This window comes from Dama dama, chromosome 23 (assembly GCF_033118175.1).
Source record: "Dama dama isolate Ldn47 chromosome 23, ASM3311817v1, whole genome shotgun sequence".
Taxonomy (NCBI): Eukaryota; Metazoa; Chordata; class Mammalia; order Artiodactyla; family Cervidae; genus Dama; species Dama dama.
The window spans coordinates 69,870,880-69,898,531 of NC_083703.1; the positions used below are offsets into that span (position 1 = coordinate 69,870,880).

Here is a 27,652-nt window from a genome sequence, read left to right on the forward strand (position 1 = left end):
GGTGGCCACTTGAGGAACAAATTCAGACCTTCTAAGAAGGTTTTCCACCTACATATGTAGCGAGACCAGCTTTGCAGCAAGCAGAATGCTCGCCCCAGGTCACTGTGGCATCTCCCTCTCGTGGATAAAGGGAAATGTATTCTGATGAAATCCAACCCTCCGGATCCTTCCCAGGCTCCATGCAGACTCCCAATCTGGTGTCCTTTTGCACCATTCTTTACTTGAACAAGACATAAACCCCTTGCTTTTAAGATTTTTCTGTTTATAGGGCTTTAATTTGACCTCTAATGACCAAAGAGGGACTTTCATCTCCATATGCCTCCAGAGGATCACTCGGTCTGGTCATCTCTGCACAGATGTGCACCAATTTTTCAGGCCATTTTGGCCTCAGCAGCAAATGCTGGACAGTATCTTCAGAGAACCCTAGAGTACCCACCCATGACTCTATTTAAGACTAGTTTGATGCAGGATATAAAATTAACACACAGAAATCCCTTGCATTCCTATACACTAACAATGAGAAAACAGAAAGAGAAATTAAGGAAACAATACCATTCACCATTGCAACAAAAAGAATAAAATACTTAGGAGTATATCTACCTAAAGAAACAAAAGACCTATACATAGAAAACTATAAAACACTGATGAAAGAAATCAAAGAGGACACAAATAGATGGAGAAATATACCATGTTCATGGATTGGAAGAATGAATATTGTCAAAATGACTATACTACCCAAAGCAATCTATAGATTCAATGCAATCCCTATCAAGCTACCAATGGTATTTTTCACAGAACTAGAACAAATAATTTCACAATTTGTATGGAAATACAAAAAACCTCAAATAGCCAAAGTAATATTGAGAAAGAAGAATGGAACTGGAGGAATCAATCTGCCTGACTTCAGACTATACTACACAGTCATCAAGACAATATGGTACTGGCACAAAGACAGAAATATAGATCAATGGAACAAAATAGAAAGCCCAGAGATAAATCCACGAACCTATGGACACCTTATCTTTGACAAAGGAGGCAACGATATACAATGGAAAAAAGACAACCTCTTTAACAAGTGGTGCTGGGAAAACTTGTACAAGAATGAAACTAGAACACTTTCAAACACTATACACAAAAATAAACTCAAAATGGATTAAAGATCTAAATATAAGACCAGGAACTATAAAACTCCTAGAGGAGAACATAGGCAAAACACTCTCCGACATAAATCACAGCAGGATCCTCTATGACCCACCTCCAGAATATTGGAAATAAAAGCAAAAATAAGCAAATGGGACCTAATGAAACTTAAAAGCTTTTGCACAACAAAGGAAACTATAAGCAAGGTGAAAAGACAGCCCTCAGATTGGGAGAAAATAATAGCAAACAAAGCAACAGACAAAGGATTAATCTCAAAAATATACAAGCAACTCCTGCAGCTCAATTCCAGAAAAATAAATGACCCAATCAAAAATTGGGCCAAAGAACTAAACAGACATGCCTCCAAAGAAGATATACAGATGGCTAACAAACACATGAAAAGATGCTCAACATCACTCATTATTAGAGAAATGCAAATCAAAACCACAATGAGGTACCATTACACGCCAGTCAGGATGGCTGCTATCCAAAAGTCTACAAGCAATAAATGCTGGAGAGGGTGTGGAGAAAAGGGAACCCTCTTACTCTGTTGGTGGGAATGCAAACTAGTACAGCTGCTATGGAGAACAGTGTGGAGATTTCTTAAAAAACTGAAAATAGAACTGCCATATGACCCAGCAATCCCACTTCTGGGCATACACACCGAGGAAACCAGATCTGAAAGAGACACGTGCACCCCAATGTTCATCGCAGCACTGTTTATAATAGCCAGGACATGGAAGCAACCTAGATTCCCATCGGCAGACGAATGAATAAGGAAGCTGTGGTACATATACACCATGGAATATTACTCAACTATTAAAAATAATTCATTTGAATCAGTTCTAATGAGGTGGATGAAACTGGAGCCCATTATACAGAGTGAAGTAAGCCAGAAAGATAAAGACCATTACAGTATACTAACACATATATATGGAATTTAGAAAGATGGTAACGATAACCCTATATGCAAAACAGAAGAGACACAGATGTACAGAACAGACTTTTGGACTCTGTGGGAGAAGGTGAGGGTGGGATGTTTTGAGAGAACAGCATCGAAACATGTATATTATCTAGGGTGAAACAGATCACCAGCCCAGGTTGGATGCATGAGACAAGTGCTCGGGCCTGGTGCACTGGGAAGACCCAGAGGGATCGGGTAGAGAGGGAGGTGGGAGGGGGGATCGGGATGGGGAATACATGTAAATCCATGGCTGATTCATGTCAATGTATGGCAAAAACCACTACAATACTGTAAAGTAATTAGCCTCCAACTAATAAAAATAAATGGGAAAAAAAAGACTAGTTTGATTTTTCTTTCCCCTTAAGTGCAGTATCTTCTATTGTCTAATTTTCTATCCACTGGGCCTCATAAAATTTTCAGGAAAATCTCCCATCAGCATAGCTTTTTACTATCATACCCTTAAGAAAGGTCTAGGAGATTCAACAGATCTGGAATGAGCCTAGAGGCAACACAGTGAAAGGTCATTATTAACATTCACCCACTCCGAGAAGGGACCTTAACTCTAAGCTTTCTTTCCTCTTCTGAAGCCAGTTTCTACCCAGGACCAGACAGTTTATCCCATAATGGCTTTTTACTTAAAAGAAAAATAAGACAGAGGGGAAAAAAAACAAAAAAAATTTTAATTTTGAGCTAATTTTAGACTTACAGAAAAGTTGCAAAAAATAGTACAGAGTTTCCTTATACCCCTGGCCCAGTATCCCCAACTCAGTGGAAAAGAACCTGATGCTGGGAAAGATGGAGGGCAGGAGGAGAAAGGGGCAGCAGAGGATGAGATGGTTAGATGGCATCACTGACTCAAGGGACATGAATCTAAGCAAACTCCAGGAGATAGTGAAGGACAGGGAAGCCTGGCGTGCTGCAGTCCATGGGGTTGAAAAGAGTCAGACACGATTTAGCAACTGAACAACAACAACAGTGTCCTCAAATCTTATATAACCACAGTAACTGAACAGAGCCAGGGCGTTACCACTGGCACAATACTATTAACTAAACCAAAGATCTTGTTCAAATTGCACCAGTTTTTTTCTATTTATGTCCTTTTTCAGTCCCAGGATCTATCGAAGATTCCCATTGCATTTCGTCATTATTTCCTTAGCCTCCCCTAGTCTGTGATAGCGCCTCAGTCTTGTTATTTATGCCCTTGACACTTTTCAAAAGTATTAATCAGTTATTTTGAATGTCCTTGATTTGGATTTGCCTGAGGTTTTCTCATGATTATGCTGCAGTTATGCATTTCTGGCCAAAAAGCCACAGAAATGATGTCTTCTTGTCCGTGGTGCATCATATCACGGGGTTCACGATGTTGCTTCTTACTGGTGATGCTGACCTTGACCTCTTGGCTAAGGTGTCTTCTCCACTGTAAAGTTACTACCTTTTCTTTCCTTTATAGTTAATAAATATGTTGAAAGAGTTGATCTGAGACTATGCAACTTCTGGGAAAGGTTTCTTAGTGGATTACTGGCTCCCCCATTCACAAACCCATTTGCTTTTCTTAAAAGCTCCAAGAGGTTAGTTGATAGTATTTCCCTTTATTATGCTTGCCCTGCAAGCACTTTGGTTTTTTGTTTGTTTATTCAATATATTTATTTTTTTTAATATATTTATTTATTTGGCTGCACTGGGTCTTAGTTGCAGCATGCAGGATCTTTAGTTGTGGCATGTGGGATCTAGCGCCCTGACCAGGGATCGAACCCAGGCCTCTTGTATTGGGAGCATGGAGTCTTAGCCACTGGACCACCAGGGAAGTCCCGAGATTTATTTCTTCTACTTGTAAAAACAGCACATCTTCAATGTCAAAAAAATATGATATGTTCATAACCACGCCTTTAGAGATTGGCACCTGTTGTGCACTAAACATCTGCATCCCCCCCGCCACACACACAAATTCATGTTGAAATTCTAAGCCCTGATGTGATAGAATTAGGACATGCGGCTTTCAGGTCATCGCAGTAGAACTGCATGAATGGCATCGGTGCCCTTATAAAAGGCACCCTATAGAGCTCTCTCATCCCCTCCACCATATGAGAACACAGCAAGAAAAAGGTCATCGGCAACCTGCAAAAGGGCCCTCACCAGAACCCAACCATGCTGGCACCCAGCCACCAGGACAGTGAGAAACAAACGTTTGTTGTTTATAAGCCACCCCTATTTTGTTACAGAAGCCTAACTAAGACAGCACTCTAGAGAGTTTGAGCTACACACACATACACATATATATGTACATATCTACTTGAGTAAGATCTTTGGTTTAGCTAATTGTATTGTGCATGTATATGTATATGCACAACACATGTGTGTGTGTATGTGTGTGTGTGTATTCATTCCAGTGAACCCTTTTTCCTCTTTGAACACCACTAGAGTCAGATACCATAGGCTTATTAGGTCCCAGTCCCACCACGGACTTTAGGAAAGTTGCTTAATTCTGTATGCCAATTTGACCAGCATCTGTTATTTGTTGATGGGATGAGCAAAATTAAATAACATTTTTGGAAGAACTATTCAGTAAGGTAGAAGTAAACATTTTATGGCCTGTATTTAAAGGAAACCAACTGAACACGGCCGTGGGGCAGGAAAGGTCACACAGTGGACATCTGCAACTACAGACGCCACATCTGGACCATCGTTCAGTGTTCACTGCAGAACTCCTCAGCAACTGGAGCGAATGCTACCTGGTCTCCAGGATTTGTCTACTTCTAGTTTATCAAATGAGGCTCCAACAGTGTGTAAATTTATCAAGTAAGTGATAAATGTGTGGTGCAAAAGACAATCGGGAAAAGATTATTACCTCTCCCACTGTTTTCCCCCAGAACAATAACAACACGAGCTAACAATGGTGGAACACACAGCTTGCACTGGACCCTGTACCTTCTAAGCATATTCCAAGCACTAGTTCACTTAACTCTCGTCACAACCCTTGCTAGGAGGTATTATTATTGCTTATATTTAATAGTTACAAATTGGGAAAGAAGTATGTCAAGGCTGTATATTGTCACCCTGCTTATTTAACTTATATGCAGAGTACATCGTGTGAAATGCTGGGTTGAATGAAGCAAAGGTGGAATCAAGATTGCTGGGAGAAATATCAATAACCTCAGATATGCAGATGATACTACCCTTATGGCAGAAAGCAAAGAGGAACTAAAGAGCCTCTTGATGAAAGTGAAATAGGAGAGTGAAAAAGCTGGCTTAAAACTCAACATTCAGAAAACTAAGATCATGGCATCCAGTCCCATCACTTCATGGCAAATAGATGGGCAAACAGTCAGAAACCTTACTTTCTTGGGCTCCGAAATCACTACAGATGGTGACTGCAGCCATGAAATTAAAAGACACTTGCTCCTTGGAAGAAAAGCTATGACCAACCTAGACAGCATATTAAAAAGCAGAGACATTACTTTGCTGACAAAGGTCCATCTAGTCAAAGCTATGGTTTTTCCAGTGGTTGTGTATGGATGTGAGAGTTGAACTATAAACAAAGCTGAGCACCAAAGAAATTATGCTTTTGAACTGTGGTGTTGGAGGAGACTCTTGAGAGTCCCCTGGACTGCAAGGAGATCCAAACAGTCCATCCTAAAGGAAATCAGTCCTGAATATTCACTGAAAGGACTGATGCTGAAGCTGAAACTCCAATACTTTGGCCACCTGAGGCAAAGAACTGACTCACTGGAAAAGACCCTGATGCTGGGAAAGATTGGAGGCAGGAGGAGAAGGGGACGACAGAGGAAGAGATGGTTGGATGGTATCACCAACTCCATAAACATGAGTTTGAGCAAGCTCCGGGAGTTGGTGATGGACAGGGAGGCCTGGCATGCTGCAGTCCATGGGATCGCAAAGAGTCGGACATAACTGAGCGACTGAACTGAACAGTTTACAGAAGGGCATCCCTGGCGGCTCAGTGGTAAATAATCCACCTGCCAATGTAGGCGACTCTAGTTCAATTCCTGGGTTAGAAGATCCCTTGGGGAAGGAAATGGCAACTCATTCCAGTATTCTTGCCTGGAGACCCCCACGGACTGAGGAGCCCAGTGGGCTATAGTCGATGGGGTCACAGAATCAGATACGACTTAGTGACTAAACAACAACAATGACAGTTTACAGATAAGGAAAATGAGGCACAAAGAAGTTACAAAAAGCAACTTGCTCAAGGTCACTCAGCTAGTAGCTGGCAGAGCCAGAATCGGAACCCAGGCAAGCCTAGTTCCTGAATGCAGGCTCTGAGTGCTTTCCTATTAGAGAAGACACGAACACACTCATCTGGAAAACAGAGGCCATCCATGAATTTGAATTCTGGAGGAAGCTGAACTGAATAAAACATTCAAATGACAGAAGACAATCTCTTCCAGGATGGAAAGACCTGAGAGAAGAAACAAGAAGGGGCTCTGGGGATCTCATACGTAACTAGCAATCAAAGCAGGTCACTAAGACAACAGCCTGGAAACATCTGAAAACAATGCGTGGGAAGGGACTCCAAGTTGACAAGTTAAACAAGCAGGTTATGTGAAAAAAGAATCCAGCAGTTACTTTTTTTTTTTTTTTTAAGTAACAGAAGCACAGAAACAAGGCAAACTAAGACATAAGACCTCAAAGGAAAAGAGATGAGTGAATCAGAATCCTTCGAGCTGTCATCTCTAAATAAACACAATGATGCCAACCCCTAGCCACATGCTCTTGTCATTCCTCCAACACCAAGATGTCTCTAAGAGCTGCAGTCGACAGTGTTCTCTGCACTTCCTCCAGTGTGAGCTGACCTCCATACTCTGTGAACTGAGCATGGAGGGGTCGCTATCAGGTTTCTAACTGACAAAACCAGTGGCTAAGCGTCTCCTTATACTACTGAACTTCTGGGAGAATGGCCACTGCCAGCCACTGTCCCCATAGCAAATCATGTCCTCCACACCACTCTTTTCTGCTTCTCCTCTATCTCTTCCCCTAGCATCAGCTTGGCATTCAGGCCTGGTTTGCAATCTCACTTACTAGCTTAGTAACAATGCCTTGGAGCCTTAGTTTCCTGGCCCATAAAGTAGGGTGGTAATAATTTCCATACACAGGGCTATTAAGAAGATAAAGTAAGCCATCTGAAAAAGCTCTCAGCACCCCGTGCAGGACATGTATTACAGTGCTCAGCACATTTTGATTTCCTGCACATAAAGACTGGTCTTGGCCAAGAGGCCAACCTAAGCCCTTTCTTCTATCTACAGGCTCTGCTTGGGGGAACTTTACATCTGTTCTATGGCTTGGACCTCCTCCTTGGGGCAAAGATATATAAGATATATAAGATATAAAGATATATCTTTATCTCTGGCCCCTATATCTCAACTGAGTTTATAACCCATATTTCCAATTGCTCTTAGATATGTTTTCTTGGATCTCTCAACGATTTTTAAAATTCAGAAAGTCCTAAAATGCTCTTTCTCCAAATTAGTCTCTGCAACCCCCTCCACAATCTACCCCACGACATAAGGTAGTCAATATTTCCACCATCCCTAGAATAAATAAACAAGAAAACCCTCTGAATTGTCCTCCAGTCCCAGTCTCACTTGAGTCAGGAACAGGGATTCTTAGATTCTACCTCAAAACACCTCATCTTCTCTATCACGACTGCTCCTGCCTTGTCAGCTTCTCATCTCTTATCTGGATGACAGCCACAGTTGCTTCGCTAACTTCCTCCCTGCAGTCCATGCTTCACACAACAGCCAGAGCTATTTTCCTAAAAACAGGCTTGAAGAGAGCACGCCTCCACTTTAAAATCTTTCTGGTGCAGCCACAGGATACAAACTAAACCTTGTTGGCGAGGCTTCTCAGTCCGGCCCCAACATCCCTTTGTCCAACCTTGTCTCCAGCCATCTGGGTACTGCGGGCTTTTGCCCATTCGCTTTATCCTGTATCTTGAAGAGCCCTACTGACACAGTAACACCCAGCTCCCAAGACGCCCTCACTCACTCACCAGGACACCATTCCCTCCCTCTTGTGTCCCAGGACACCTGACACACGACATCTCTTGCCGTGGTTGTTTGTACACATACCGCCTCCTTGACCAGAAAGGGACCTTGAAGCCAAGGATGGAACTGCCTTTCCCTTTATATTTCCTGCCCAAGCTAAGTGTCTGGCCAGCTCGGAGTCAGGCCTTGGCAGTTTTTAACTTCATTTAATCAAGAATAATAAAATACTTATAAGTATCAGGCTGAAGCCCAGAAGAATTGGTGCACTTCACAGAATAAATGTAAAATATGAAGGATAAAAATAATGGAAGCAGATGAGGAGCAGGAAGAGAGGATGCCAAAATAGGGAGAAGCTAAGTTTCCTTATATGGGAGGAAAGCTCTAGCGTTTGCTTTGATGATAGTAAATAAATACAGGAACAAATGTTACTTTTCAGCACTGAAAGAACTGTTCACCTTTAAATTTTGTCTTAAAGTTGAAAAGAAGAAAAGGACACTCCATAAAACAGAAGGCGTAACAGCAAAGAGACAACTAAGTAATATAAAAATTAAACAACAAATTATATGTAGAAAACATAACAAGTGCAAAAGCAACCACAAATTAAAGAGCTAAGTTCACCCATAAGTTACAGAATCTTTAAGACTGGATGAACAGAAGACAAAATCCAACAATATTCTACTTACAAAGCTCTGAAATAACAATAATGAAATTAGAAAATGCAACCGCATTTTCACTGCACAAGAAATTTATAGACTTTAAAAAAGAAAAGAAAAATTTAAAAAAAAGAATTGAAGATAAATATTGCTTTAAGCATTGTCAAAAAAAAAAAAAAAACAACTAAAAATGAAACTAATAATCTTGAGAAACAAACAACCCAAAAAGCCTGATTCTTAAAAAGAATTAGATATTATAAAAGCAAAAAAATACTTTGGAAGGACCCATAATAACTGGTAAGAAATGCCACCTATAAATAGGGAACTTAATGTTTGAGGATCTGGAGTGAGGAGGAAACTGACTTTTCACTATCTCATTTTGCATTTATTTATTTATCTATTTATTGGCCACACCATGAAGCTTGTGGGATCTTAGTTCCCTGACCAGGGATTGAATCCAGGCTCACAGTGAAATCTCAAGAGTCCTCACCATTTGACTGCCATGGAACTCCTGCATTTTGTACTTCAAATATAAAACTAAAGTTTTATATTTCAGCAAAAATTTCTCTGAAGAGACTAAAAGTGATACTACTAGTAAAGTTAATTACAAAAAGAGGAAATGCATGAAACTAGAAACATAGGACACAAAAGCAGCAATAAAATCATAGGGAAATACTAGGTGTGTGTTAATAAATTTGGATAAAACTAAACAGATGGATTTTTCATTAAAAATGTAAAATTCTAAATACCTATAAAATACTTAACTTGGCCAACATCTTTAAAAATAACTATACCCCCACCCCTAAAGCAACTAGTGCCTGATGGTTTATTAGTGGATCATTTCAAACTCTCAAGAAACAAACACAACACATTACAGAGATCATGCCTAACAAAAGTCAAGATGTAGATTACCTAGTTCATTCTACTAACTGTATTCTAAAACTGGTTAAAGAAAAATGAAAAGAGAGAACTAGATGAAGTTTACTTAAAATTTACGCTCAAAAATTTCAAAGAAAATAACAATAAGTAGGACTAGGTTAAACCTTTAAATTGTGTCATGTCATCTGATACCAAAAATTAATTTGTTAAATTCCAACAGATATTCTTAATTTTAAAATCCTAAAACTAATAACAAAGATATACTTTCTTACCCTTTTTGGGGTATCTATAAAAACAAACGTCAACAGTACACTTCAAGGAAGAAATGAGACATGCAGTCAGTAAAAACAGACACAAACTGAAGCAGCATTTTATCATCACTGCTATTTAATACAGGCTCAGAAGTTCTTTCCAATAAAAAGCAACATGAAAAAAAAAAAAAAAGAAAGAAATACAAATACAATAAAGGCCCAGGCAAAATTTTTTAAATAAATAACATCACTGTAACTTACAAACCCAAAGGAATTACTTAAATGGTTACGATGAGCTTAAAGTGACCAAAGTCATCATTGATACAGAAAACCAATACTATTTCTGGTCCTCAAACTTGACCATAGCGAAAATCACCCCAGACAGCTTTTAAAAATGCCAATGCCTACAACTCACCCCAGACAAATGGCCTCAGCATCTCTGGGGGTGGGACCGGACACTTGCAATTTATAATGCTTCTAAGGCGATTCTAATGACAGCTAACTCGAGATACCACTACATTATATATAATTACCTAAATATGTAAGAAATGCAACGCAAAACCATCTGTGATATTCTCAAATGGGAAGGGAAAGACTGCGGTAAGGCAACAGGAGTGCAAAAGAAGAAGTCTGAAAGGGGACGTAGTTAGCTGGAGGGCCAGTGTTTCCAGTCCACTGCAGTTCAGGCAAAGAGGCAGGCAGCTGCCCGAGTGAGTGGAGGCGGACAGGACCCACAGAACAGTGGCAACAACAGCTAATTAGTCTCAGTCCAGATGCTACTGAGATCAGAAGCACGCATGAAGATTTAAGAGAGGCTGAGGAGGTACAAGATTGCCTGCATATCTGTGAGATAAATTCCTAGAAATGCAATTGCTGAGTCAAATGGTCTGTGTCTTTAGAAGTGAAAGATCAGCTTTAAAAGATCTTAAAGGTGAACTAAAACAAACATGATGTGCAGAATCAACAAGACACCTCACCTGACAGGACGAGCGGAGTGAGAGAAAGAAGAGGTAAGCTGGGGCTGGGCGAGATGGCTCAGGGCGGTCAGGAAGCAGGTACAGAAACGGCATCACAGAAGACTCCTGGTCATTCCATCTGGCTCTGCCCTTTGCACTCACTTCACCCCCCACCCCCACCCCCACCGCCTGTCCCCCCACCAGCAGAAACCTGAAGGAGAAGGTGGGCAGCAGCCATGTGGCTGTCCAGGAGGAGAAGATTCCAGACTGACTGGAGAACCGTAAAGAGATTAGTGTAACTGACGCAGAGTCGGTGTGAAAGTGAGCACTAGAAAATGTGTGCATGAGTTCACTCGTGATAAACTCGGCTTGGGGACTGGCCTGGCAGGCAGTCCGGTTGTTAGGACACAGCGCTGTCGCTGCTATAGGCACAGGTTTGATCCCTGGCTGGGGGACTAAGTTCCCACCAGCTGTGTAGTCTGACCAAACCAACCAACCTGCCGTACGCCACTTTCAGCTTAGAGGACTGATATACAAAGGCCACTGAACAGTTCTTACTCCACCTTGCAACTCAAAATTAAAAAATGAGAAAACAGGACTGTATCTTCTAGCCAGCAGCAGCCTGGCCACAATCCACCATGAGGCAGGAAGTTCCACAAGTAACAACTGTGGGGAAATTCCCATGGGCTGGGCGGCCCAGGCTGGTGGAGACGCAGCGACGCTCTCATGGGTTGTCCAAGCCCGGCTCCTGCGCACAGAGCCTCCATTACATACCAGCCATAACTCTGACTCCATTTCTTCTGCTTTCTTTCCAAAACACTCTAATCAGCAAACTGAAGAAAGGTTCTTTATAATCATAAATAATGTAAGAAATTTCCTTTACTTAAAAAAGTTTAACAACAAAAACCCTCAATATCTAATAAGCTTGTGAGGGACATGGTAACAATAAAATGAATTCCCAACTCATACACACAAACACACATATACATATAACTTTACTAGGGCACATCTATTTCAAGAGAACGCTATGGCTATTTACATTAATTATTTGCCAGTCTGCTTTGTCTTTAGTATTAAGTTTCCTATTGCAGAGGGCAGTGCCAAGAACATTGGTATTAAAACCAGTGTTTTTCAAATCAGTCATTTAATAAAGCAAGTATAAGTTTTGCACTCAGACCGAAAAGCTGACCTTGAACTAAACCTGTATATTACAAGAGACACAGCACACAACTCTACTTTTATAATACCCAATGGTCAACCTAAGATAGAATAGAACAGGCTCCTATCAAGTGACCTATGAAGTCACCTCAACTGTATATTCAATACACATTTTTTAGATTAATCAAAAAAAGAATAATTTTATCAAAGAGCTCAGCAATAAAAGTCAAGGAAGGAGAAAAAAATGTTTAGTAGCAATAAATATGGCTATAAAGACTTAGGCATGACAAATTGATGGTAACTGATATATGGCAAGAAACTTCACACTCAGAATTATACTATTTACCCAGGAAACATACTTTTTCCTCACTTCATTGGTTTCTCCAATTTCTCTCTTCTCTTTGTGCAGCCCCGTATGCATCTTTAAAGGTTCAGTTGTTATTGCCTCTGCAGTTGCAATCCAGTCCTGCAAAAGAAGTGGCATAGCTTCACTTCACGCGAAAAGAGATAAAGTGGATTCTAGGAAACTGAGTGACCCAATCTCATCAGTCTCCAGAACTATACACAAACAGAAATACCAAGGGGGTGGGGAGAACTAAAACGGGTCATTAAAGTACAAATCAGCAATTGAAAATGATTTAAAATGCTAGTAGTGACTGAAAAAAATATTAATGGAAAAAAGCCAAACTTGTCTCTGATAACAGATCAGAACAAGATGATTCATTAACATCTCTTTCCACCAATGAGTTTCCATCTCTCTCTCCTAGCTAAGTATGAGATGGCTTAGCAGAAATGATAAAATTAACTGAGGTGTGGCCTTACAGCTTCAAGGATGCACACCATTCAGTTCAGTTCAGTCGCTCAGTCGTGTCCAACTCTTTGTGACCCCATGAATCGCATTAAGGATGTAATATTTCCTGATGCTCTTTCAGTCAAAGCCTGGGTTTTTCTAATATGGATTCTAGAGGCATAAAAATGGTATAGATTGAGTTCCAGGCTAAGGAGCTCTGTGACCTTCCTCTTTGTCTCTGACCTTTATCCCTAGGTCATCCCAATCTACCCAGTGGCAATGATGTGCACACAGTAATTCCTGGTAAATGAATGAGACAGTCACTATGTTTTCAACAAACAACCAGGAAGACTTCACATGATCTTAAGATTATTTGGGAAATAGCTGAAAAACCACTGCTTTTGAGTTCGTTATTTCCGTCCCAAAGCATTCTCTTTGGGTGAGACGCCCAGTAAAATGGCCTTAAAGTGAGTGTACCAGAGGGTCTCAGAGTTTTGAATGGTGCCTGGGAACACAAGAGGGGGTTGGGACCATGGGTATCTGAATGGAAACAATGTACCCCCTCAGGAAAGCACCCCAGCCAGAGGAGCTCCCAGTGATGGTTCCTGTCAAGCTTTTACTCTGTCAGGCACTGTGCTAAGAGCTTTAACTACATTAACTCACTCGATCTTTTATAAAGACCTGATGAGGTGGATTCTATCATTCTAACTGCCCAGATGAGGAGACTAAGGCACAGAAAGGTTAAGAAAACTGTGCAAGGAAATGCACTCTTGCAGCAGCTCCTGGACACTCGTGATCCTGCAGGAAGCTGTCGCCTCCTCCACCCATTTCACTTTCTTTCATTGCTCTTAACAGTATCGTAGTAGCTCAATGGCTAAACTAGCTCTTGCTGGGAAACTGTCCTAATGAATAATTTATTAAAAACTTTACAGTCTCCACAAATGAAAAAAACTAACCTCTTAATTTAAAAAATTATCCAGGGAACATCACACAAATGAACTCTCCCTAATTTTGTGGAAAGCAGAAGCAATCAGGATTTTCAGCTAAATACTTAACATTCAGCCACGACTTCAGCTTGTTACACTTACTCCAGATATTCTGCCCTGCTTACCAGATCCCTTCTAACTTTAAAATTTCAAATCCCTCACTCAAACAAGGCATTTATTCTTCTGCTGTCTGGTTGAATTGATTGGGACCTGAAGGTAGTGATGCCAAAAGCTGTGGGTTCAATTCACGACAAACCAGTTTGCTTTGTTTGCCTCACGTCCGCAAACCCTTAGCCTGGATGGCATATTTTGGGTCATAAGAGGAACCAGGTGGGAGCGTGCAAGACCACTAGCATAAATAATATCTGCTAGAGGAACAAGCCCACGTCCAATACAGGGGCAGCAGCAGGACTCTGGGGCAGAACCAGCAACTCGATTCACAAAGAAAAACCACATGATCATGGCAGAGCACCTCTACCTTTCTAGTTCAGATGCTCTTCCCAAGCTCAGATCTTTTGCCAGACTCTAACCTAAAGTCCCTCCTTCAAAAATCAAAACAGGTATAGGAATCAAATAAGAAACTAAGGTTTTTAATTTTTTCACAACATGTGCTCCATCTGAAAACAGAAAATTTCTTATTCCTGACATCAATTCCATGACCAAAAAAGCACTTGTGAAGCTTTTCGAAAGTGCCACAAAAATCTCTAGCAGTGCAACACAGCAAACCATCAGAAAAATCTTACTGCCCTCCCATAGTTTTGTCTTACTTTCTTTAAAAATCACTCCTAATTTTCATAAAACCAAAATCTGCTTCATCTCCAAATAATATGAAGTTACCTTAAACATGCTTTCTCAAGTTAATAAATGAAGAAACCAATTCCGATCAGTCCAGATCACACTTTAAAACAACCAAGGGTCCTCTCAATGTAGAAGTTTTACCAGCGTCCACAAGTTAAAGAGAAAAAACACAACTCTATTCCTTTATCGGTATTCTAGGAGGACACCCACTTGGGATCATCTGTCTTCCAGTTTTCTTGCCCACACCTGGAAAGAACTTTCCCGACATGCCAACGCCACGAAGCACATGGATTCCAACAGTTACGAGGTAACTATGACAGCAAAGCCACAGTTACTTATGAGATCACAAAAACTAGATGATGCAATTTTTTAAATTAGAGGTAAAACCCACATAACATAAAATTAACCATGTTGAGGTATACAGTTCAATGGCATCTAGTATATTCACTATGTTGTACATCCATCACCTTTATCTAGTTCCAAAAGATTTTAGTTATCTATCCCCAAATGAAATCTGTGTTCATTAAGCAGTTGCTACCATTATCCCGGGAGAAATATCAATAACCTCAGATATGCAGATGACACCACCCTTATGGCAGAAAGTGAAGAGGAACTAAAAAGCCTCTTGATGAAAGTGAAAGAGGAGAGTGAAAAAGTTGGCTTAAAGCTCAACATTCAGAAAACTAAGATCATGGCATCTGGTCCCATCACCTCATGGGAAATAGATGGGGAGACAGTGGAAACAGTGTAAGACTTTATTTTTGGGGGCTCCAAAATCACTGCAGATGGTGACTGCAGCCATGAAATTAAAAGACGCTTACTCCTTGGAAGGAAAGTTATGACCAACCTAGATAGCATATTAAAAAGCAGAGACATTACTTTGCCAACAAAGGTCCATCTGGTCAAGGCTATGGTTTTTCCAGTGGTCATGTATGGATGTGACAGTTGGACTGTGAAGAAAGCTGAGTGCCGAAAAATTGATGCTTTTGAACTGTGGTGTTGGAGAAGACTCTTGAGAGTCCCTTGGACTGCAAGGAGATCCAACCAGTCCATCCTGAAGGAGATAAGTCCTGGGTGTTCATTGGAAGGACTGATGTTGAAGCTGAAACTCCAATACTTTGGCCACCTCATGCAAAGAGTTGACTACTCACTGGAAAAGACCCTGATGCTTGGAGGGATTGGGGGCAGGAGGAGAAGGGGACGACAGAGGATGAGACGGCTGGATGGCATCACCGACTTGATGGGCATGAGTTTGAGTAAACTCCGGGAGTTTGTGATGGACAGGGAGGCCTGGCGTGCTGTGATTCATGGTGTCGCAGAGTCGGACACGACTGAGAGACTGAACTGAACTGAACTGAACCATTATCCCTGTTCCAGCCTGGCAACCATTAATATCCTTTCTGCTTTGATGAATTTATCTATTATGGATATTTTATATAAATGCAATCACACACTACGCAACCTTTTGCATCTGCCTTCTTTCACCTGACATCCTGTTTTGAGGTGCTTCCACACTGTAGCATGCATCAGTACTTTCTTTTTATGGCTGAAATATATTCCATTGTATGGATATATCACATTTCATTCATCCATTCATCCACTGATGGACATTTGGGTTGTTTCTGTCTTTTGGCTACTGATTGGCTAGTGATTGGTGCCACTGTGAACATCTGGGTACAAGTACTTGTCTGAACACCTGTCTTCAATCATCTAGGGTATATACTTAGAAGTAGAACTGCTGGGTCATATGTTAAGTCTATATTTAACTTTTTCAGGAACTGCCAAACTGTTTTCCATGGTGGCTACACTGTTTTACATTCTCACCAGAAAAGCAGGAGGGTTCCAACATCCTCATCAACACTTCATATTTTCTGTTCAGTGTGTTTTTAAATTATAGCCACCCTTGTGGATGTGAAGTAGTATCTCATGGTGGTTTTGATTTGCATTTCCCTAATGACCAGTGATGTTGAACATCTTTTCACATGATTGCTGGCCATCTGTTTACCATCTTCGGATAAATGTTCAACCAAGTCTTTTCTCCATATTTTAATCGGGTTATCTTTTTGTTGCTGAGTTGTTAGAGGTTTTTTTTTTTTTTTTTTTAACATATATTGGATACTAGGTCCTTCTCACAGAGAAGGCAATGGCACCCCACTCCAGTATTCTTGTCTGGAAAATCCCATGGATGGAGGAGCCTGGTAGGCTGCAGTTCATGCGGTCCCTAAGAGTCAGACACAACTGAGTGACTTCACTTTCACTTTTCACTTCCATGCACTGGCAACCCACTCCAGTGTTCTTGCCTGGAGAATCCCAGGGACAGGGGAGCCTGGTGGGCTGCCGTCTATGGGGTCGTACAGAGTCGGATAAGACTGAAGCGACTTAGCAGCAGCAGCAGCAGGCCCTTCTGAGATTTGCATATTTTCTCCTATTCTGTAGACTGTCTTTCCACTTTCTTAATAATGTCCTTTGATGCACAAAAGCTGTAAATTTTGGTGAAGTCCAACATATCCATTTTTTCTTCTTCTGTAGCTCACACCGTTAAGAGTCATTTCTAAGAATCCATTACCAAATTCAAGGTCATGAAGATTCACCCTTATGGTTTTTCTAAGTGTTTTGGCTCTTCCAATTAGGTCTTTGATTCATTTTGAGTGAATTTTAATATACGGCATGAGGTTGGAATCTAACTGCGTTCTTTTGCACGTGGATATCCAGTTGTCCTGGCACCGTTCGTTGAAGAGACAGTCCTTTCCCTCATTGAATGGACTTGGTATCTTGGTCAAAAAACAACTGACTATAGATACATGGGTTTATCTCTGGACTTTTAAATTCCATTCCATAGATCTATTTTGTCCATCCTTATGCCCCTACCACATTGTTTTAATAATTGTAGCTTTTTTTTTTTCATTAAAAAGTGGATTTAGAGGGATATACATTCCATAGACAGAATGTAGTCCATCTCAAAAGGTAAGAATAGCCCTGGGAGTAACACACTCCATAGAATGTGGGCCATCTCAGAAGGCAAGAGACCAACTGTACTTTGTTTTTTCTTTAATTGGGAAGCATGAGTTCATCCTTCTCTTTCAAGATTGTTTTGACTATTTGGAGTCTCTGGCAATTTCATATGAATTTCAGCATCAATGTTTCCATTTCCGCAAAAAAGGCTGCCTGGATTTTGGTAGGTATTTCACTGAATCTATAAAGCACACTAGGTAGCACTGCCACCTTTATATCAAGTCTTCCAACCCAGAGACGTGGGGTATCTTTCCATTCTATAACATATTAATAATTTCAAGTTACCTTAAAATATCCTTGATAAGGTAATGTCATAATGTAAATTCCTTTAGTTGTATCTCTAGGTAATCTATTAAGTATGTCCTGAAGTTAGTCACATATATGAAGTTTATTTACCATGGGGAGCTCAGTATTCATATTCCAGAGAAGGAAGGCCAATTACTCAGGGTCTGGCCATTTGCTTTTGTTTATGGGGAAGGTTAGAACTCAAGGATTTTCATTTCCTTGATTTACAGTTAGTTTTAATTTTCCTCTTCAGCTCCCAGCAGAGGAATTGATATGCATGAATCTTATATGTTCCCTGATAAGAGTCAGTTGTTTAACAGGCGTCACAGAATGGAATCATGAACTCTCTTTCCATATAGATCAAATTTTTAAAAGTTGAAGATGAAACATTAGCTACTTTGCCAAGGACTGTGTGCAAACATGTGCTCCAACACCCTTGGTTGGGCTTCCCTGGTGGCTGAGTGGCAGAGCATCCACCTGCCAATGCAAGGGACACGGGTTCAATCCCTGATCAGAGCACTAAGCCCGTGGGCCACAACTGCTGAACCCAGACGCTCTACAGCCCGTGCTCCCTAACAAAAAGCCGGCACAACGGGACGCCTGCGCACCACAGCTGGAGAGCAGCCCCCACCACTTGCTGCAACTAGAGAAAAGCCCACACAGCAACGAAGACCCAGCACAGCCAAAAATAAAAAAGATTATCTTTTTTTAAAAAAGAATTAAATCTTATTAAAAAAAAAAAACACCCTTGGTTACTTACAGCTTAAAGTATCAACTATAATCAGGAGGGAGAGGAGAAAGCCTTTTAAAAGTCTTTTCTCTAAGAACTTTTTGGTGAAGACTATGAGGGGACAATTGTTTGATGTTATAAACATAACTTGGGCTGGACAGTTTGTTCTTTGCACTCATATCAAAATTAGAACTGAAGACAATTTAGTAACCCAGAAAAAATAACTGTGGTATTTTCTGAGAGTAGTGATTTCAAGGAATTTATAGATTCCCCAAAAGAAAAGTCATCTTAAAACCAGTAGATTATTAGTCTGAGGGGCAGAGATTGCTTCAGTCCCCGTGTTCAGTGTCAGCTTTTCAAAGCTTTGGTGTATCTCAACATATGGGTCACCTGGGACTCATGGTCCAAGGTGGTCCAGTAATATCAAAAAAGACTTTACCACTATGGAGAACAGTATAGATTCCTCCAAAAACTAGGAATAAAACTACCATATGACCTAGCGATCCCACTACTGGGCATATACCCTGAGGAAACCAAAAGTGAAAAAGACACATGTACCCTAATGTTCACTGCAGCACTATTTACAATAGGTAGAACATGGAAGCAACCTCGTTCAGCAAAAGATGAATGGATAAAGAAGCTGTGGTACATACACATAATGGAATATTACTCAGCCATAAAAAGGAATTTGAGTCAGTTCTAATGAGATGGATGAAGCTAGAGCCTATTATACAGAATGCAATAAGTCAGAAAGAGAAAGATAAATACCATATCCTAATGCATATATATGGAACCTAGAAAGATGGTACTGCTGAATTTATTTGCAAGGCAGCAATGAAGAAACAGACAGAAAACAGATTTATGGACGCAGGGAGAGGGGAGGAGAGGGAGAGATGTATGGAGAGAGTAACACAGAAACTTCCATCACCATGTATAAAACAGCCAGCCAACGGGAATTCGCTGTACGGCTCAGGGAACTCAAACAGGGCTCCGAATCAACCTGAGGGGTGCGATGGGGAGGGAGATGGGAGGGAGGTTCAGGAGGGAGAGGGCATTTCTATACCTATGGCTGATTTACACTGATGTTTGACAGAAAGCAACAAAATTCTGTAAAGCAATTATCCTTCAATTAAAAAATAAATTTAAAAAAATACAATGTGGTAATAAAAAAAGAAGAATGGACAAAGAAGTTGTGGTACATGTACAAGGTGGAATATTACTCAGCTATAAGAAGGAACGCAACTGAATCAGTTCTAATGAGGAGGCTGAACCTAGAGTCCAGTATACAGAGTGAAGTCAGAAAGAGAAAGACAAATCTTGTATACTAATGCATAAGTACGGAATCGAGAAAGATGGTACTGATGACCCTATCTGCAGGGCAGCACAGGAGACATAGGGATATAGGACAGATTTTTGGATACAGTGGAAAAAGGAGGGGGTGAGATGATTTGAGACAGTAGCACCGAAACACATGCAGTATCATATGTAAAACAGTTAATGAGAGTTTGCAGTACGAGGCAGGAAACTCACAGGTGGTGCTCTGTGACAACCTGGAGTGGTGCAATGGGAGGGAGGTGGGAGGGAGGCTCAAGGGGGAGGGGACATATGAATACCTGTGGCTGGTTCATGCCGATGTATGGCAGAAACCAACACAACACTGTAAAGCAATTATCCTCCAATTAAAAATAAAATAAAAAAAATTTTAAAGGCTTTAAGAATCAAGCTGCTTATAAATAACTTCAATCAGAAAATACCATCTGGTCTTGAGATAAACAACTAGCAACCAAATCCTGGGAAAAAGAAATCCAATTCCATGTATTTTGTCATCTATAATGAAACCAAAGGCAATAAAAATATCTTCTGGCAGGTGCTCAGGGTCAGTGCCTTGGCAGGGAATGTTAGCTAAGGCAAAGTTAGAAGGTCTGATGTTTGTTTGGTTTATTTTCATTTTTGACCAGAAAGTTTAAGTTGAAAAGGGCAAAAAATGAGACAAGGGAAAAAAAGTAGACTTGGGCAAGAAATGGGGACCAGATAAGCAGGCAGAACCTGAGGCAGTGAGGTAACAGACAGGGAGGGGACAGCTGGCCGCGGGGGGACACAGAGTAGACAGCTCGCTGGCTGCATGTCCTGCCAAGATCAGAGGATCCTTACAGCACAGTTACAGCAAAGCTCGTCAGCATGGTCACGCTCAAGGCGTGCATTTTGCCACCAACTCTTCAGGAACTGGAAAGCCCTTATCACAGGGCTGGTGGAGAGGGCACCCTCTGCTCTCGTGCCACCACTGCCTCACGGGGTCCCGTCTCTAGGGCCCACACCATTTCCCCGCCTCTAAGAGCAGTTTGCACACTCTGACTGAGCAACTGCACTTCTCTCTCCACACTTCCTCAGCTCTGTCTGCACTCCGTTCATCTGACTCTGGGTCAAGAAGCAGGGGAAAGGCGGGAGAAAGTGGCAGGGCCCCGTGAAATGGGGTAAAGGCCGTGTTCTCCTTGTTGAGAAGTAGAGCAGATGGAAATGAACTCTACAAGGAATGCAATGGACGAAGGGGGTGCTGGGTCCTTTCCCATCCCAGAGACAGACATCCTGGGCCTCTCAAACCTAGACTCATAATTGCTGCTCTTGGGTAATAAAGCTGAATGCGCGACAGCCACTTGGGCCTGGGGGAAGCTTTTTCTCAATTATCAAATCATGTGCCCTAGAGGCTGTGAAGTTTTTTTTTTTTTTTTTTTCTGTAGCTCTCTTGGCAGAGCAGTCAGGGGCCACACAGCAAGTGCTTCCTTGCTCCCCTCACCCCAGAAACCCCAGCAGAAGGGAGCCCAGATGGACGCTCGGGCAACACCTGCTGCGGGGCCGGCTAGGGTGAGGAAGCCCCCACCCCACGCTCCTGTACTTAACACTCAGCGTCCTCTGTCGCCTCAAACAAGGGCTGTGATTTGGATCTAATGTGGTAATGGCTCTTGTGGTCCCCAGCCGGGTGCCCTAGGCTCTTTCACCGCTGAGCTCTTTCTCTCTTTTCTTTCTATAAAAGGAGCTTTCAGTTAATTGCAGGCTTGCCAATCTGTGCCCAGGAGCTAAACCCCAGAGGCATCTGCCCTGGCCTTGGCGGGCCCACTTCACTTTCGTTCTCTGAGCTCTTTGTGGTGGTCTTAGTTACGAGCTCCTGGAAACCAGGCCTGATTTGCGAGCACTACTCGTCAGGAAAAGAAAAGCAGGGGAGGGGTGGGGGGCGGTGAGGACACAGCTACAAACTCAGCATCCCTGGTTTTAAAATGGCCCAAACCTGGACAACAGCCTACATATCGGTCAACATGAGAATGGACAGACAAACTGTGGGATTAATACAATGGAATACTACTCAGTGATTAAAAAGAAGAGGGCTTCTTTGGCCGTCCAATGGATAAGACTCCATGACTCCACTGCAGGGAGCACAGGTTCGATCCCTGGTCAGGGAATTAAGATCTTACATGCTGCAGCCAAAAAAAGAAAAAAGTTTCCAATATAGAAGACTCTCAAAATCACATTGAGCAAAAGAAGCTGCACGTAAAAGAGAATATACTGTACGATTCTATTTATGTGGAGTTCTAGAAGAAACATGATTAATGTATGGTGGTAAAAATCAGAGCTAACATTCGGATGTGAAGCCTGACGAGAAGGGGCATGACAGGACTTCTCTGAGGCAACAAAAGTGTTCTATAGATTGTTGAGGAGGTATTTATATGGGTGTAAACATTTGCCAAAACTTATTAAACTATACAGTTAAAATCTGCACATTTTTGCTGAATATAAATTGTATCTCAATTTTCAGAAAAAAAAATTCCAAAGTCTTTATTAAATATAGCAAAATACAATTTTCTGTCATGTTGCACCTATGTAGCTACCATTCTGAGGAAGAGGCAAGATGTTCAAAGTATTCAAATATACTCCTGAAGACAAAACAAAGATAAGCCTCTTCAAAGTAGCGTAAAATTTATGCCAGAGCATTTAAGTCTTAAGACTGAATTTGATAAAGAATTCCCTCTAATTTCTCTCACTCAACATCCAAGTTAAATATTTTAAGAATGTTTTCAGAGCACAAAGTCTAGTGTAGAGGATGGAAAGACTAATTCGATATTACACACATTAAAAACGTGTGAAAAAATTTCCCGATTGTAAGAGTAATACACATTCAGTATAGGAAAACTGGAAAATACAGAAGACTATAGGGGAAGAAAATTCACATACTCCAAGATCATAAGCATAAAGAAGAAAATTAAAAGTCATCTGAAAAATATTCCCTGTCCAAAAATAAGCAGTCAACATTTTCAGACACCACACTATTTTAACCAAATTGAGATTGTAATGTGCATACTGTTACTATTTTTTCACTTAAATTTATGTAACAAACATTTTCCATGTCATTGAGCATTCTTTGCATTTTTTGTTACTACTGAAATTAAATAGTTTTGTGTGATTATTGGCCATTCTTATTTCTCTGTGAGACAGCTTGGCAATTTAAAAAGTAATATTGATTCTTTTTCCTGATTATAATATAGTTACTGCTGAAATGTGGAAAATACAGAAAAGTATAAGACTATAAGGGGGAAAACTCACATAATTCAAACAAAAAAAAATCACTACTGTTAATTTTACTTTTCTTTGCATGTATGTTTTTCTTATAGAGTTGATATTCTAGATAAGTCCATTTCAGAGTATGTCTTTTTTCACTTAGCATCACTAAAAACTACATAAGCATTTTCCCTATCTCATTAAAGTCTATCTAAACTTTTATTTTTGTTAGTTTCATTTTGCCTGTAGAATTTTGTTAGCTGCAGAGATGTAACAAAATTTAACAACTGCTCAGTGTCAGATACTTGAATATGTACATTTGAGCTTTTTTTACTTTATAAAGTGGAGATAAACATTTCTGTACATAAATTATTGCCTTAACCTATAATTATTTCCTTGGGATAAACTGTCAGTATTTTAATCCCTGGGTCAAAGAGTATGAACTTTTTTAAAGACTCATACTGCCAAAGTGCTTTAAATTCTCTCCAGATAATTTAATGCACCTCTGACCTGGATCCTTATTTAGAAATATGAACAGAAAACCAACTAAGAATAAAACAGTAAGAAAAACAATAGATGCCTGAAAACAGGCACCAAATTGAATAGATGAACCTAGCCCAGAGGAAACAGGGTTATTAACAAAGGAAACAAAATCAGTTTTGCATTCTCTGAAAGATCTGTGAAGACACCATTTCAAAGATCTGTAAGGATATTAGGTGGAGAAAAGCAGTACTAAAAGTTACTACTGGAGAATAGAGAAACAGAACTAAAAAGTCATTTTTAAAGTCCTCTGCAGCAAATCTCTGTAGAGCAAAAGCGCTTGCACTCCTGAAGCTCAGTCGTGTCTGACTCTTCGCGGCCCCGTGGACTTCAGCCCGTCTGTCTCCTCTCTCCATGGGATTTTCCACAAAAGAATACTGGAGTGAGTTACCATTTCCTCCGATCTTCCCTACCCGGGGATCAAATCTTCATCTCCTGAATTTCCTGCACTGCAGGTAGATTACCACTGAACCATCGGGGAAGCCTGCATAGCAAAAGGAGTATGATCAAAGATAGAAGTAGTGATCTGAACAACTGAACAGATAAATTCTCCCAAACCAAATGATAAGAAACGTGGTGCAGGGGGATAAATCTAGATGATCCAATGTATGTCTAATATATATCTATTTTTTTTAAAGGTGAAGGGATGGAGAGGGGAAAATTGTCAAAGAAAGAAAATGAACAAATTTCTCTGAAGTTCTGAAGAGGAAATTGAGTGCTATGTTGAAAGGGTCTGCCAATGGTTGATATCAACATTGAAAAAAGAAACACCTAAATACAACTTGGTGAAGATTTTTTAATTTCAAGAAAGAGACCCTGGCAATCTAAGGTGGAGGAAGATGGCAGGGTGTAACTATAACAAAAGGAAAAGTGGGTTTGTACCAGACTTCACATCTGTAACACCAGATGCTAAAACACAAATGAAACATTTTCTACCAAGTTTTGCAGGAAAAAAAAATCATTTTAAACTTAGAATCCTATAGCCCCCTAAAACCACCATTTAAGTAGGAAGGCACAATGAAGATATTTGGGGGGTTTCTCCCAGGTTTCTGACTTTACCAACCACATCCATGAAGGTACTACTTCACCAAAATGGGGAAGACCAGAGATCAGCAAGTTGTCAAAAAAAATACTAAGCACCCTTTCAGTGGTTTTGCTCTGGACTAACTTCATTTAAATATTAGATCCTGTGATAATGCTGCAAACGCTAAGGGCAATCACAGAATTTCTCTTCTCATCCTCCCTACCAAGTAACAGTCTGCCTCAAGCACCTGTTTTATGCACGTTTAACACTGTGGAGATAATACTGCACAGGTCCATTAGACACACTTAGGCTCTTAACTGCCTCTAACAAAGTCACTTCTAATGACAGTCAAACACCAACTCTAGAAACCTAGGTCCATTACATGCAGAGAAACTGGGCAAATAAGGAACCTAATCAAATGCACAGTGTCTCGTGACTACTTCTCACTAACATTCCCTAAAGATGATTATTTTGATCAGCTAGAGACTGATACAAGTAATAACACCCACGATTCAGTCCATCACCAAAGATAAGCCACAACTCTTCAAGTATTCCATCTGGGTACGTACATGTGTGTATATAAGTGTCTGCACTTATGCATATATGCATGTGTTCACACACCAAGAATATCCTATACCTTGGAAATGAGATTTTCTCCCTAACCTGCATCTGTCCAGCTGTAGCAGAGCTTCTAAAAGTCTACAACATGGAGCTCCAGCTATCTACTAACCATGCAGTTGAATGAGGTCGCCCACCACTAAGGGCAAAGGCAAGTACATGTCCTGGGGAGGTAGCAAATGAACATTAATACAACTCATCTACAGTCACTGTGGGTCTTCCCTGGTGCCTAGATGGTAAAGAATCTGCCTGTAATGCGGGAGACCCAGATTCGATCCCTGAGTTGGGAGGGTCCCCTGGAGAAGGGAATGGCTACCTACTCCAGTATTCTTGCCTAGAAAATCCCATGGACAGAGGAGCCTGGCGGGCTTTCATGGGATCACAAAGAGTCAGACACAACTGAGCAACTAAAACACACACACACACACACACACACACACACACACACAGAGTCACTGTGAGTCAAAGACACACACAAGGAATTGCGTCCTCCAATCTCCAACCCAGACACTGTTCAGAACACAACTTCTCTCAGGAACAGTACATGGAAAGTCTCTGAAAAGTCTTGGATGGGAAGAGGGGAGGAGAAAGATAAAAGGGACAAATGTTATTCTCTGTACCTGTGTAATTTTTGGCTGCTAAAAGTTTGTGAATTATTTACACAAATCTAAAAAGAGAAAAGAAAGAAAAGTTATTACACAAAAACCTCCATTTCTCCAACCTTTGTAATAGAAGAGTTTCCCAAAGTAACAAGAAAATTGTACATGCTTCATAATGTGACAATTACCAAAAAAATGAATGCTTATTACACTGTTACTTCAAAAGGAACACAACTGTTGACCAAATAAATAAGCTCATAAACAACTACTTTGTATCAATACTTTGCAAGGCCCCAAGCAGCCTGCCATCCCAGACTCTCTTCTCTCAGACCACTCACTTTTCCCTGCTGATCTTCTCTGCTCTGATCGCTTCAAATTCCATCTTCCGTGCCAACAAACCCCAAAGCCAGTTTTCTCTCAACTACAGAGTTAGCTGCTATCAAGTATCTGCTATCAGATGGTCCACTGCCTGCCATGCTCACTGTGTCCCAAGCCAGAATCATCATCTCTCTCAGACCTGATCCATCTCCTTTATTTAACATTCCACGGCAACTTTAGGGCTACTCATTCAGGAACTCTCCATCTCCGTGGAGGCAGCTGCTTTTGGCTTGGTGCCATCATATCTTTTGCCTAGAATAGTGATGGGTGCACAATAGTCACGGAAAATATTAGCTAACTGAATACATAGTTAAAACCATATACTACCATCAGTTCAGTTCAGTCGCTCCATCATGTCCATCTCTTTGCGACCCCATGGACTGCAGCACACCAGGCCTCCCTGTCCATCACCAGCTCCTGGAGTTTACTCAAACTCATGTCCACTGAGTTGGTGATGCCATCCAACCATCTCATCCTCTGTCGTCCCCTTCTCCTCCTGCCTTCAATCTTCCCCAGCATCAGGGTCTTTCCCAGCAAGTTGGTTCTTCACATCAGGTGGCCAAAGTATTGGCGTTTCAGCATCAGTCCTTCCCATGAATATTCAGGACTGACTTCTTTTAGGATGGACTGCCATGGTAGTTACAAATTAAGAAAACTAAAAAGAGCCTGGGGTGTTTCTCAAGCCCAGTGTCAGAGTTTAGTGGAAGGGCTACAAACTGGAAGTCCAGAGGCAGAAACTGGGCTGCGGGAGAGAAGTCTTAAGTGGCCAGAATGTTATTTGGGAAAAATAACATTAAAAATAACTGTACTTACAGATAGGGCCTAAAAGTGTTCCACAGATAACTACCATTCCTGTCTTTTAACAAATTCTGACCTTTCTGTTATATGCCCATCACCCCTCCTCTATAGTTAAACATTCTCTATCACCAGAGGTGCTGGACATAGGCTGAATGCATTTTTGCACTATAAGGATGACAATCCTAAATTATTTTTAAAGCTCTTTTGAATCTCAGGGCGCTATAATTATGTTTATTTATATATGTTATTTAAAGCAAAGAGTAACTAAAGAGCCTCTTGATGAAGGTGAAAGAGGAGAGTGAAAAAGCTGGCTTAAAACTCAACATTCAGAAAAACTAAGATCATGGCATCTGGTCCCATCACTTCATGGCAAATAGGTTGGGGGGAGAAATGGAAACAGTGACAGATTTTATTTTCTTGGGCTCCAAAATTACTGCGGATGGTGACTGCAGCCATGAAATTAAAAGACGCCTGCTCCTTGGAAGAAAAGCTATGACAAACTTAGCGTATGAAAAATCAGAGACATCACTTAGCTGACAAAGGTCCATC

The 27,652-nt window shown here is 40.9% G+C and overlaps 1 protein-coding gene across 4 annotated transcripts in view; it reads right to left on the reverse strand.

Annotated features, from left to right (window-relative positions):
- The window catches only part of ZHX3 (zinc fingers and homeoboxes 3), a 111,316-nt gene that overhangs the window by 54,440 nt on the left and 29,224 nt on the right, over positions 1–27,652 (reverse strand). For all 4 annotated transcript variants that reach the window (XM_061127283.1, XM_061127282.1, XM_061127281.1 and 1 more), the window contains one exon: positions 12,360–12,466. The gene's annotated coding sequence lies outside the window, so the exon portion shown is untranslated. The remainder of the gene's footprint in view (positions 1–12,359; positions 12,467–27,652) is intronic.